Raw genomic sequence first — 12,525 nt, 5'->3', positions numbered from 1 at the left:
AAAACACCATAAATTTAGATCTTAAGCTGTGCTGGGACAACTTTTGCATGTTTTTATTGAATACTTGGGATATTCCAGTGCCCAGAGAATTAAAAAAAAAAAGACAAAAGGATGAGCAGCTAGTTAATAGTCTTCATAGCCACCAGTTATCCTTCAATCTCGTATTTTCTAGAGTGCTGTGATATTTGCAGAATTAACCCACAAAACAGTATCCTATGGGCCAGCCGGTGATCAGATTGAGTTTGCCTTTGAGAACTCTGGTGGGTGTTTTAACCTAACTTTCCTACCTTTCTTCACTGTCATTTACATTGTTGCCTGAGGGTTCTTCCTAATACCTAGCCAAACTATGGGGGGGCTCTGCTGTCTGAGAGGTCAACTTCTAACAATTTAGTGTGACCTCAGGCCACTCCATGACCTGACTCCATTCTCCTTTTTCACTCCTGTCTTTGGCCACATCTCTCAATTTGCCAGCCTATCTGCTCTCCCTGGAATCCACCATGGATGCTCATGCTGTTTCCCGAATCTGGATGTAGAATTTCCCTGTCCTTTTTATTTACAAAATTCTACCCTCTTTCACGATTTTCCTTTTCCTGAGTTAATTACTCTTTATTTCTGTGTTCTCAAAACACTTTCCTTGAGCAATGCTAAATACTTGTTTCCTTCACGTCTTTCTGTTTCTCTCACCACAGCATCTGTGAGATTAAGGATAGTATCTTTTCCACCATTTATCTCTCACAGCTCCTAGTTCAGCATCTTGCATATCTTGCATGCTCAGTGTACTTAAAAACAAAAGAATCATACATAAGACCGTGTTGCCAGTTGATAATTTAATGAAGAGCCCTATTTCTTTTATCAATTATGGTAAATCTTTGACTAGTTCCAAAAATGATTTAGGCAGATCCGTTTTTGAGCATTTCTCCTGTTAATATTTACATTGAACTTCAGCCTTTTTGGGTCAACAGCTAGAAACCATCACAACCTGCTATAATCCGTTAGTTACAAAAGGATGGAAATTATCCTGCAAAAAGTGCCAGGCTGCAGAGGTTCTTGTTTGGAATTATTACACTACTGCTGGATATTCTAACTACCCATTTGTGTTCAAAGGGGAAGCGGCATTTGAGAAAGCTTCTAAATGTGGGTTCTGCCACCTACCATGTAGAACTCTATGCCACAGGGTCAAACATACTTGCCATCTAATTTAGCATCCTAATATAGATTCTAACACAGCTTCTTTGACAGAGCTAATTTCTCTGAGTTTCAATTTCCTCACCTATAAACTTGGGAGTAACAACTTTGTGTGGCAAGAACCCCAAGTAATTAATCAAAATTCTAACTTTGTGCTTGGACATAGGGATTGATCATAAATGTGGGCTATTATTGTCTTGATCTTTGTTTTTGTGTTGTCCATATAGTACTTATTAATATTGCTACTAATTTCAGGTTCGTCATTTCTGTCATTTTAATTTTATTTTGTCAAATAAATTATCATAAATAATCTTTTAATTGGCTCTCCTGTCCCTAGTTCTCCCCCTAATCTTGATCTCTTTCCTTTTTTTAATTCCAAGCTGCAATTGCAAGGCTAATATTTTGAAAGGAACACTGACTTCACATTATCTATTAATAAATTGTAAACTAAGCCCAACACAACATGATCCTAACTTAATTTTCAAGAATTTATAGTCTATTTTCCTTCCCAGTTTTTGTTTTGTAGTCAAACTGAATGTTTTGCTGCTCCTTTTTATGTACATTTCATGTTTTAGCCTTCATCTGAGTTTAATCAGCACATTTTAAGCAGGTGCCTACATTGTGTTAGATATTTTCTGCGTCGTAGGAGTGTCAGGATCATTCAGACAAATCCCTGCCTTCCAGGAGACCATGACTAGTGTGGCGAGGCAGGTGTGATGTTGATTCAACTTTTGCGAGATGTTTTATTCGTTGAGATTACTTCTAATTACTCTTAAAATCACACACATTTTTAGAGGTCCATCTCAAAGTAGTCCCCTATGAAAACTATATAAATCCCTCTCACTCATTTAAACTAATATAGTTCCTTTTCCGTGCTACTTCATCTTGTCTTACTTTATGTTATTTATGTTGGTGTTTTCTTGAGGGCAGGGGTCATGCTTTATTCACGTTTGTGTTTTTTCATCGTACCTTATGTATAACAGGCTTGCAATAAATATGTGTTAAATATCAAAGGAATGTAACAGTACAATCTGACTTTAAATAGAACAATACCCAAAGTTTTCACGGACCATTTTTCAAAAGACCCATTCCCCCAAGATACTTAGCCTACAATGCTTACTTTATATAAGCTCTGTTACTTAAGCTAACAAACGATAGTTCTGGAAACCTCATATATAGAAACATAAGGCTATTTAGATGAATAATATATTATATATATAAAATATAGTTTGTTATGTCACTAGACTTGGCTTGAATGGACAAGAATATTGCTTGCTTATTTTCTTGATGTTCTTTCCTTACACGGTTTGTTCCACAAATGTATAAATATTAATATATTAGAAAGTTACAGAAACAGATGCAGGAAAAATAGACAGACACAAATAAAGTATGGAAGCCCGGACATAAACCAGGGATTTCAGAAATAGAAGCTGTGGAGATGCATCTGGGAGGAGGGTCTGTTTTAGCACCGTTGGGCATGCGTCTTTAAATAGGAGACACATTTCTGGAAGGAACATAGGGTCCTGTGGGTAAAGTATTGGGTTGCCTTGTTTTATATTTACTTGAGGCTATTACAGAGAATCAACTACAGTGTAAAGGGAGAGCAAAACCAAGCGAGTTTAGGTTGAGGGACATTAAGTATGCTTTGAACAGATCAGAAGCCCTGGACAGACGCCACCACAAAAGCAGCAGCATCTGGAAATACACGTGCTTGTCTCTTTGTATGGCTTGGTGTGATTTCCATGGTGACTAAAGGAGTCATTCACTTCAGCCTGCATTGATGTGACCAAAATAGCTTCATCAGAGCAAATTCTCATCCCGTCTGAAGAGTGGACAGATTCTTATGGTTGTCCACGTTTGCATTAACGACCCTACTGCTTATGCAGTCACAATTACAGCTAACCAAATAGGTGTAGTCAATGGATTTTGTTAATGATTTACGTTCAAAGTAACAATACTCACATATAAGTAGAAGTTAAAAGGATTTCAACAAATTAGGTAATTGGCTTTTTAGCTATACGTTTGTGTCGGGCATTTATAATGAGCAAATCTTATTTATTTCAATGTGTTTGATTGTTTTGAAATTAGGACAGGTTAATAACTTTGTTATCAGATTAACAAATTAAGCTTTTATCAGTTCATCTTTACATTAAAAGAGAAAAGCCTGAAGACATTATTAACTTCATTTCAACAAGCTTCTGTAAATAAATAGGTTTTCATTAGGAAACCAGCTTCATTTATCAAGGTTATTAAACCATTATGTAACAAAAAGCATGATTTCTAAAAATGTCCTATGATTAGACTTATTTTGATACAACCAGGTTTGCTACACATTTTAACATGAATCAAGACAAATAGCTTGTTCAGAAAAAATAAAACCTCAGAAAAATGCAGCTCAGTCACTGTTTTGAGTTACTGATTAATGTTTGTCCCTGAATCTGCTCCAGACAGATTGTATGTTTTCTTTGGTGACTTTCACTGGAATATGGTTGGCTTTTATGATCAAACCATCCTTATGGTATAATCCTTGACTAGGAGTTAGATATTGAAAAACACTTAAAATATACATGGTCAATTTCTTATAATTAACTTTTTCCAGTAAACTTATGGAGAATAACTTTTGTGGGGATTATCAGAATGTTCAAAAACATATTTCTATTGTGAAAACCAGGTGCTTGCTTTCTGAGTCTGCGGGTCTATTCAGCCTGCCCAAGAACTGGATCCAGCTAAGGTTCTCCCTTCCATTATGGAGCCTGGAAGGTTTTATGCAAAACCAGTGACTGTGCTCCCCAAAGAAGTCTAGTGAGTGGTGTGCTGGAGAGAACCTGACCAGGAATTCACGCGTTCAAGCTCTGGTTCTACCATCTGTTACTTAGGCAAATGTTTTCACCCAACTGTAGGGTTGATTAAGGCTTTGGGCTTGCCCCCAGAAACCCCGTATTTGTGGATGGGAATCACTTGAAAGTATTTTCCTAGGGTCCTGTCATAGCCATTCCGTCTAACTCTAGTAATCCTGATGGCTCTTATGCTCTAGATGAATACTGATGATACCTCTTTCACCATCTGTTTTATGTAAGCATGGTGGTCGGTAAGATTATTTTAGGTGAAGCAGCAGAACCACAGGGCCTTGTTTCTAAATCTGGTTAACCGAATGCCTTCTGTATTCACCTGTCATCACAAAATGATGCACGGGAGCGCTAATTATTTTAATCAGAGTCATTCCTAATTCTAAAGTTAATCATGGCGATTCTCAGATCAGGAAGAAAATTAATTAAGATGCAATACTATTTTCTTGTCTCCCAGGGTGACATCTCCCAGGTTTCTCATTAAATCGCCCATTTAGTGTTTGGTTTCAGTGCTTTGGAGCCAGGCAGACCAGATGCAAACTTCAGCTGCATGTCCCGTCTGCTCCCTGAGTGGGCAGAGATGATGGCCTTGCTCCCAGAGGCATCTCCAGCCCTGGAACTGAGCTGGCTGCACACGAGGAGCCAAAGGCATGTTTCCTGAGGGGAGTAAGTGGAAGAATGAATGAAGTCAGCCCTTCCATCTCTTCTTCCTTAGCTGTAAAATAGGATGACAACACCTATTTGCCAGTGGTTGTTCTGAGGCTTAAATCATAGATGTAATGCATTTAGCACAGTGAACGGGCACATGATAAGAATTCTATAAATGGTAGTTGTTCATCTTCCTACAGGAAGGGCAGATCTCTGAGTCATAGAAATTGCTTCTTATTTCCCACTTTCCTTTATTTCCTTATGTGGTAAAGTATAAGTTATACGTTCTACTGGTGTTCAACAAGGAAAACTCTTGTTCAGGGTAATGTGCGACTAACTTTTAAGTCCGCCTATTTTAAAATGACAGAAAATCTAGTTTTTTCATTAACTTTCGACTCATCTGTTTCCGGGCCCGCTCAGCAAATCCCCACTTTCAGAGGACTGCCCTCTAAGGAACTACAGACAGGGTTTCCATCTGTATTTCCATTTTCTGAATAAGTAACGAGGGGAACTAGACTCTCAGGGCCTCCTCTGCCTGCTTCGTCCTTGCGGAGCTGATGTGGGGAGAACAGTCCTCACTGTCCGGTCTAATGATGACCACACTTCTGTAGCCACGTGGACCTGTGTACTCCAGGTCAGTTAATTCCAGAAAATCATCCAGTCTCATGTTTGCTCAGATTCCCTCATTTCTACTCTGTGAAACACAAGGAATAGTACAGATCTTCAGTTTCCCGGGGGAGTGCTTCATTACTTTTCCTCTTTTTCTTTTTACTTAGTCTAATGACTCAGATTCCAGATGGGTCTGTCTAAGTTTAGGATTACCATGATCTACTTTGTAGAGAGAAAAGAAAACATTCCTTGTACAGTACAACTTATGTAATTTTTTTTTCAGGGAAGTGAGAAAAATATAACAGTGTAGAAGAATTTTTGGCTCTAACATTAGATATCAATGTTTTGTATTCTGTCATCGGGGTGTGTTGTAATTTACTTATTTACTATCTCATTCCCTCTGTAGCTAGTGAAGTTTACATTTTCAAAGAATGTTTTAATGATACGGAAAAATATTCTCAAAATAGTGACATGCAAGTACAAGGTACAAAACAGGACAGTGTAATTCTAATTTTGTTTTTTTTAAAGGTCAATATACTTTCTTTTCTTTTTTTTTTTCTTGGAAAAGAAATATTCGTAAGAGTTCATTTTATCATCTGGAGAGTGGGCTGAAGTTTTGTAAAATTTAATTTCTTCATTATAGACTGTATTATTTTAATAAAAGCTTTTCTTTGGTGTCACCCGTTGTGTGCAGCACTGAGCTGGGGCCCTGGAGCCCTCATTATTGTCCATCTGGCCGCACCACGGTCAGCACTGCATTCAATTAATTGTAACAGAATACTGATGACTCAGCATTTCTGCTGCTGACAGGAAGTCCTTGAGCGAGTCTCTTTGTAGTTCCTCCAAAAAAGGATGCTCAGGGACTCCTTGGGTGAACTGCTGCAGGCCATGGAGAGGACAACCAGGTTGCAGTAGTCAGTTTGCACTGGGCTATCCCAGAGCTAGAACAAGGGAACAGGTTAACCCCTAGAGTCCTGGAGGTCACAGACTTGGGCAGGTTCAGGTGTTAGATGCAGCTCTGCCTTTGGAGCTGGACATCCTGGCTGCCTGCTGGGAACAGGTGAGTATGTATCAGCCATTGTGAAGCCTCGAAAGGCTTTGTTCTGATGTAGCTGCAGATCAGGCTCTATCCAAATTGCATTGTTACTGATGAAATAATTTTTTAAAAAACCAATGGTATCTACGTGAGCATTTTCCTCATGGAGACCATTCAACAGAATGCTGTTCTTGGAGAACAAATGACTCATGCCAACGACTAGTTTCTTTTTTTTTTTTTGAGATAGAGTCTTGCTCTGTCACCCAGGCTGGAGGGCAGTGGCACGATCTCGGCTCACTGCAACCTTTGCCTCCTGGGCTCAAGCAATTCTCTTGCCTCAGCCTCCCGCGTAGCTGGGATTACAGGGGTGCACCACCACGTCCGGCTAATTTTTGTAATTTTTTTAGTAGAGACAAGGTTTCACCATGTTGGCCAGGCTGGTCTTGAACTCCTGACCTCAAGTAATCCACCCACCTCGGCCTCCCAAAGTGCTGGGATTACAGGCGTGAGCCACCGTGCCTGGCCAATGACTATTTTCTAGGTTTTTCTCATGGTCAAGCAGCCATGATCTTTTAATAGCTTTGTTTTATTTTAACTCAGTCCCAACGGTTAATTTAAATCCTTTCTTTCATCAGTGATACAAAGAGCGAACTTCACTACGGTCTCATCTTGACAGAGTCAAATGCAGAGGCTCTAACGCTGCCCACTGGAGGAGGAGGAGCTGGAACTTAGGAAAACAGCTCAGACGCTTCATGCAAATGAGGAAGCTCAATTGGCTTCTCTTGAAAATACCTCACAAATCATTTTCTCTTGTTTCTACTTGCCAAAATATTTATAAAATATCTTTGCCCTGTCATACCTAACTAAGCCTCTTGGTATTTATTTTTTCAGTGAGATTCTCTGATGCAAGAACCAAGCACTGGCTTTTAGAAAGTGTTCTCTCCCCCTTCCTCCCTGCCTATCTCTCCCCCTCCCTCCCTCCCTCCCTCCCTCCCTCTGTCTCTCCCTCCCTCCCTCCCTCCCTCCCTGCCTATCTCTCCCCCTCCCTCCCTCCTTCCCTGCCTATCTCTCCCCCTCCCTCCCTCCCTCCTTCCCTGCCTCTCTCTCTCCCTCCCTCCCTCCCTCCCTGCCTCTCTCCCTCCCTCCCTCCCTATCTCCTCCCTCCCTCCCTCCCTGCCTATCTCCTCCCTCCCTCCCTGCCTATCTCCTCCCTCCCTCCCTGCCTATCTCTCTCCCTCCCTGCCTCTCTCTCTCCCTCCCTCCCTGCCTCTCTCTCCCTCCCTCCCTGCCTCTCTCTCCCTCCCTCCCTGCCTCTCTCTCCCTCCCTCCCTGCCTCTCTCTCCCTCCCTCCCTGCCTCTCTCTCCCTCCCTCCCTGCCTCTCTCTCCCTCCCTCCCTGCCTATCTCTCTCTCTCTCTCTGTCTGTCTCTCTCTCTATCTCTGTCTCTCTGTCTCACTCTAGATATACATCAAATTAGTGTGCAGAGGGAGGACCAAGAGTATCACAAAATTATCATTGTAACTTGTGGATAATAAATTTCAAAATCTGAGGTCTGTGCTCCAATATCTGACCTCCTTTTCTGAAAAACATGCACATGTGAAACCTGATTTACAACTGAGGAAGTTAAACCTTTCCTTTTGAAAGTAATGTATCAGTAGAAAATGGAAAGTTCCATGGAGATTGGTGATCTTCTAAATTATTTGCATAAGAATAAGTCACTCCCAGGCATTCTGTAACTCTCCAAAGTCAGAACAATCAAGAGGACACATCAGGCTTTAGAAAAACTCATTCCCTTGGAAGATAATCTCAATAGCATATGTGAATAGGAAGAGCATCAAAGTGTGACAGAGTGTCAGAGAAGAGTCACCTGCTACAAGCATGATCATATTACCTAGGAAAAAGTAAGTTCCAGGCTTCTGTGGATATTCATATAGATATTTTCCAGGGTTTTAGAAGTTCACGATTTCTCAGGGAGACCAAAGTGCCTGCATGACTGTGAGGGGTTCTTAGTCCTCTGGGTTCTGGTTTCAATTAGAAATAGCCTGGACCACATGGGTCAGTCCTGCCCAACAGACATTAGGACCCCTCCCGGGGCCCTTGCAGAGTGGGTCAGTTCTGTGGATGTGGGAAGGGGTGAGTGTTGGGTTTGGGAATCAAAGGCTGTGTGTTGAGCTTACAGTAGAAAATTTGGAGCTGCTTCTTGCTTAGAGATGATCCAATATCCAGAAGTAGCTATTGTGGGCAAATGGTGTTTCCCAAAAAAGGTATATTGAAGTCCTTCCTAACCCCTAGTGCCTGTGAGAGTGATCTTATTTGGAAACAGGATCTTTACAGATGTAATCAAGTTAACTGAGGTCATACTGGAGTGAAGCAAGCCCTAAATCCAATGACTGGTATTCTTATATGGAGAGAAAGATTTGGAGACAGATCCATAGAAAGAACATTGTGAGACAATGCAGGCAGAGATGGGTGATGCTGCCATAAGCCAAGGACTGCTGGCAACCACCAGAAGTGGGAAGAAGTGAGGAAGGATTCGCTGCTAGAGCCTTCACAGGCAATCCGGCCCTGCTGACACCTTGATCTCAGACTTCTACACCCTCACACAGTGTGAGATGATAGATTTCTGTTGTTTTAAGCCACCCAATTGGTTGCACTTTGTTGCAGCAACTCTGGAAACTGATACAGTGGCTCAAACGGAGCCTCTAGGTATCTCTTCTATTGCAACCCAAAGACTGCACCAATGTGACCTGAAGGGGTAAGAGAACTAAAAAAATTTGCTTTTGGGGAGATAGATTTGGGTAAATTTCTCTATGCTGAGTTAGAGGAGTGACATATGGTGGTAGTAAAATCCAGATAACCCTTGACTGTGGTGATTTCAGAAAGAGAGAGCCAGGAGGCCTGGGAGCCAGCAGGCCAGCAGGGGTCCGCCCACTGGCTCCGAAACAGTGCACAGCGACATTAGAGCAAGGGCCCATCCTGTGCTTCTCTGGAGCCCCACGAAGCAGAGCCAGGTGGAGGGGCAGGAAACTGCACATTGGTGGGGTGGAGGGGCTTGGAAGGGCTGAGACAAGGTGTGTGCATGGGGATAAGGGCATTCCTGGTCCCCTGTGAAGCGTCAGTGACCAAGAGGCATCCTCTAGAAGAGGCAGACACTATATGGGAAGGGAGAAGCAGCATGAAGGAATGTGCTTTAGCACAAGGGGATCAGTTACAGATTCCTTGCCATGTTCCTTAGACCCACGGCCTGATATTTCACTCTGAAATAAGGCAGAACGAAGAATTCAAAAACAATCACTCTGGGAGAAAAAAGCGAATTCTCTTGATATCCTTGCTTTCTCCTGGCCTCACTTCCTCTGATGTTCCCCTGGCCTCTTACAAATCAATCAGCCTACATCAAGGGTATCTATGACATGCTGCTGGGGGCGGCACAGAAGTGAACGTCACGGAGACGTCAGGGCATGCGCATATTCTTTGGCGCCCACCGTCTTATTTTCTTAACTTACTGGGAAATCTTTTTGTTAAAGTGCACGCATTAAATTTCTTCCTGGTCTCATCAGCCCCAGCCCAGGCAGTGGTGGTTCCCCATGAGGACAGCGTACCTTCTGAAGAAATGCACCCAGATCAGAATGGTATACGAGTCTGTCCTATTCTGGCTCTAGAAAAGAAATGTCACAATAAATAGGTGGGTGGGATGCTGCCCCACACCCCCCCAAACAACCGAAACAGCGGCGAGATCGAACTGAGGACAAGGTTATCATCATACACTCTTTTCTTTACACCGTTTGATGCCTACCTGCTTCTCAGGACAAACACCGTGAAAAGGAAACTGGCTGGACACTTACAGTTTTCAGTTTGTCACATATTACAATTAGTCACCATCAGCTAATTATATGGAAAAGGGGAAATCTGGCTGTTTTACCCAGTTGGTTTCAGGTGGGGGTGAAGCAGGCAGTGTGATACTGGCAGCCCCATGGTTGGTTTTGCTGATTTGGTTCCTCTTTCCTTGCCCCCTATTTAATACAAAATTCCTCTAACGAACTTCCTGTGTGACCACTGGTCGGCATTTCAATAGAATGGAAGCACGCAGCACGGCAAAGACCATAGTGTTAATATCCTTCGCATCTGCCATTCCCACCTCCTCCTTGCTTTTCCAGTCCTTTCCAACTCTGCATAGGATGAGGGGGAGAGGAGGGAGAGAGGAAGGGTGAGAGGGAAGCAAAGTCATTTCCAGCATTTTAAAGTCAGCTCTCCCCAAATGCTCTCTCTCTCCATACCCTTCTCCCTGTTGGGGCTCCAGAGCCTTCCCTCTACCTGGAACCACTCAGGCCGCAAGGAAACCTCTTCAGGTCCCCCTCGTCCTTGACCATTACACCGGCTCTTGAGGATCCTTTCTTTCTCTCAATTTGGCAACAAACTTCTGTTGCAGCCTCTTCTCACTATTGGAATTCCCTTTCAGGGACTGGTCTCTGCAACTTATAGAGCTGCAGCAGTGTACCTGACCATTTAAGGCTCTACACTGTGCAAACAGAAAAGGAGCGCACTCCTCTCTCAGACACATTATAAGAAACTTTATGCAAGCCCTGTGCATTTCCAGAACACAGGATTGACCCTCATGGACAGGAATTTGAGACTAGGTAGGAAAAGAGGGTCATGGGATGTGGGGGAGCTGCCTGAGGGCTGGTAGGAACTTGCCAGGGGTCCTCATATCCCTTCATGAGACAGTTGCCTCATTAACCTCTTTCAAGGGATGGCCCTGATTTCACGGTGAAAAGCAATGCATGTTTCTGCAGATACATCAATGCTCTAACACTAACATGTTCTCTGCTTTGACATCCTAGGAGACTGGCTTCCATTGAATCATAGTAAACTTTTTTTTTTTTTTTTTTTTTTTTTTTGCTTCTTGGCAGAATATTATTTGCAGATATCTGCAAATTTGGGAGGAAAGCTTTTTTTTTCTAAATGGAACTATCCTGAAAACAAAGGGAAAAAAGGGCAAACACACATACACATGCTCACACACACACACACACAAACACACACACACACATGCTCACACACACAAACACACACACACAAACACACACACACACATGCTCACACACACAAACACACACACACACTCACATACAAGCCTTCCCCCAAATCCTTCCAAGTCTTCATTCTATTTAAGCTGTTTATAAATAATATCGGGTGATAATCTCATTGAAAATGCATCTGTTTTCACGTTAATTTTTGTTAATTTGACATCCCTAGATGATATCACAAAAATACTTACTGTGTGTACATTTGTGTGTGTGTGGGTGTAATGTATGTTTGTGTGTGTGTGTAAGTGTATGTGTGGGTGTAATGTACGTTTGTGTGTGTGTGTATGTGTCTGTGTGTGTGTAATGTACATTTGTGTGTGTGTAATGTACGTTTGTGTGTGTGTGTGTGTGTGTGGGTGTGTAATGTATGTGTGTGTATGTGTATGTGTGGATGTAATGTACGTTTGTGTGTATGTGTCTGTGTGTGTCTAATGTACATTTGTGTGTGTGTGTGTGTAGTGTACTTTTGTGTGTATGTGTGTGTGTGGGGGTGTAATGTATGTTTGTGTGTGTGTGTATGTGTAATTTTGTCCCCTTAGTCCGTGATGAATTAAAATAAGTAGTTACCTATAGATAACTAAAATTCTATACATGTCTTCGTGAAGTTTACCTTAGTTAACAGTTGCAATTAAGACATATCCCAGAAAAATGTTTACATTTTATTTTTAGTATGATCCTAATGTTGCTGAGTTCCCAGCAACACAATTACTTATTGCAGCCAACATTCTACTGTGCTTACTATGACAGCAAGCTCTTTCCTACATTCTTATATCAACACCACACAAAGTAGGGCCCGCGATATTTCTGATTTGTGGATGGGGAAGCAGAGCCATAGACAGGTGCCAAGTCACCCAGGTCTCAGGGGTGGGGTGGGGTCTCCCCACAGACAGCCTGGCTCAGACACACTCTCCACTGCCACGGCACAAGGGACCCTTGTCATCATCCCACGGAGTTTGCCTTGGCATTGCTTCTTCGGTGCTTAGAGACTGTCAGTGAAGAAGCAATCTCAACAAACTTTGTGGTTTTGTCATCCTCAGAAATGACCAATCTTCATGAAGTTGTTGTCGTGCAAGCCTGGGCTTCTATTAAAATAAAAAAGCGTGCTTTGCACCTAAGG

The 12,525-nt window shown here is 42.3% G+C and overlaps 1 protein-coding gene across 48 annotated transcripts in view; it reads right to left on the bottom strand.

Annotated features, from left to right (window-relative positions):
* LOC105466558 (sorbin and SH3 domain containing 2) overlaps positions 1-12,525 on the bottom strand; it is a 379,599-nt gene that overhangs the window by 143,604 nt on the left and 223,470 nt on the right. For 5 of the 48 annotated variants that reach the window (XM_011715522.3, XM_011715530.3, XM_071092724.1 and 2 more), the window contains one exon: positions 9,924-9,979. The exons of the other annotated variants lie outside the window; for them this stretch is intronic. The gene's annotated coding sequence lies outside the window, so the exon portion shown is untranslated. The remainder of the gene's footprint in view (positions 1-9,923; positions 9,980-12,525) is intronic. 48 annotated transcript variants of the gene reach the window in all.

This window comes from Macaca nemestrina, chromosome 3 (assembly GCF_043159975.1).
Source record: "Macaca nemestrina isolate mMacNem1 chromosome 3, mMacNem.hap1, whole genome shotgun sequence".
Taxonomy (NCBI): domain Eukaryota; kingdom Metazoa; phylum Chordata; class Mammalia; order Primates; family Cercopithecidae; genus Macaca; species Macaca nemestrina.
Note: the sequence above shows the minus strand (reverse complement) of the source record. Positions and strands in the feature narration are given on the sequence as shown.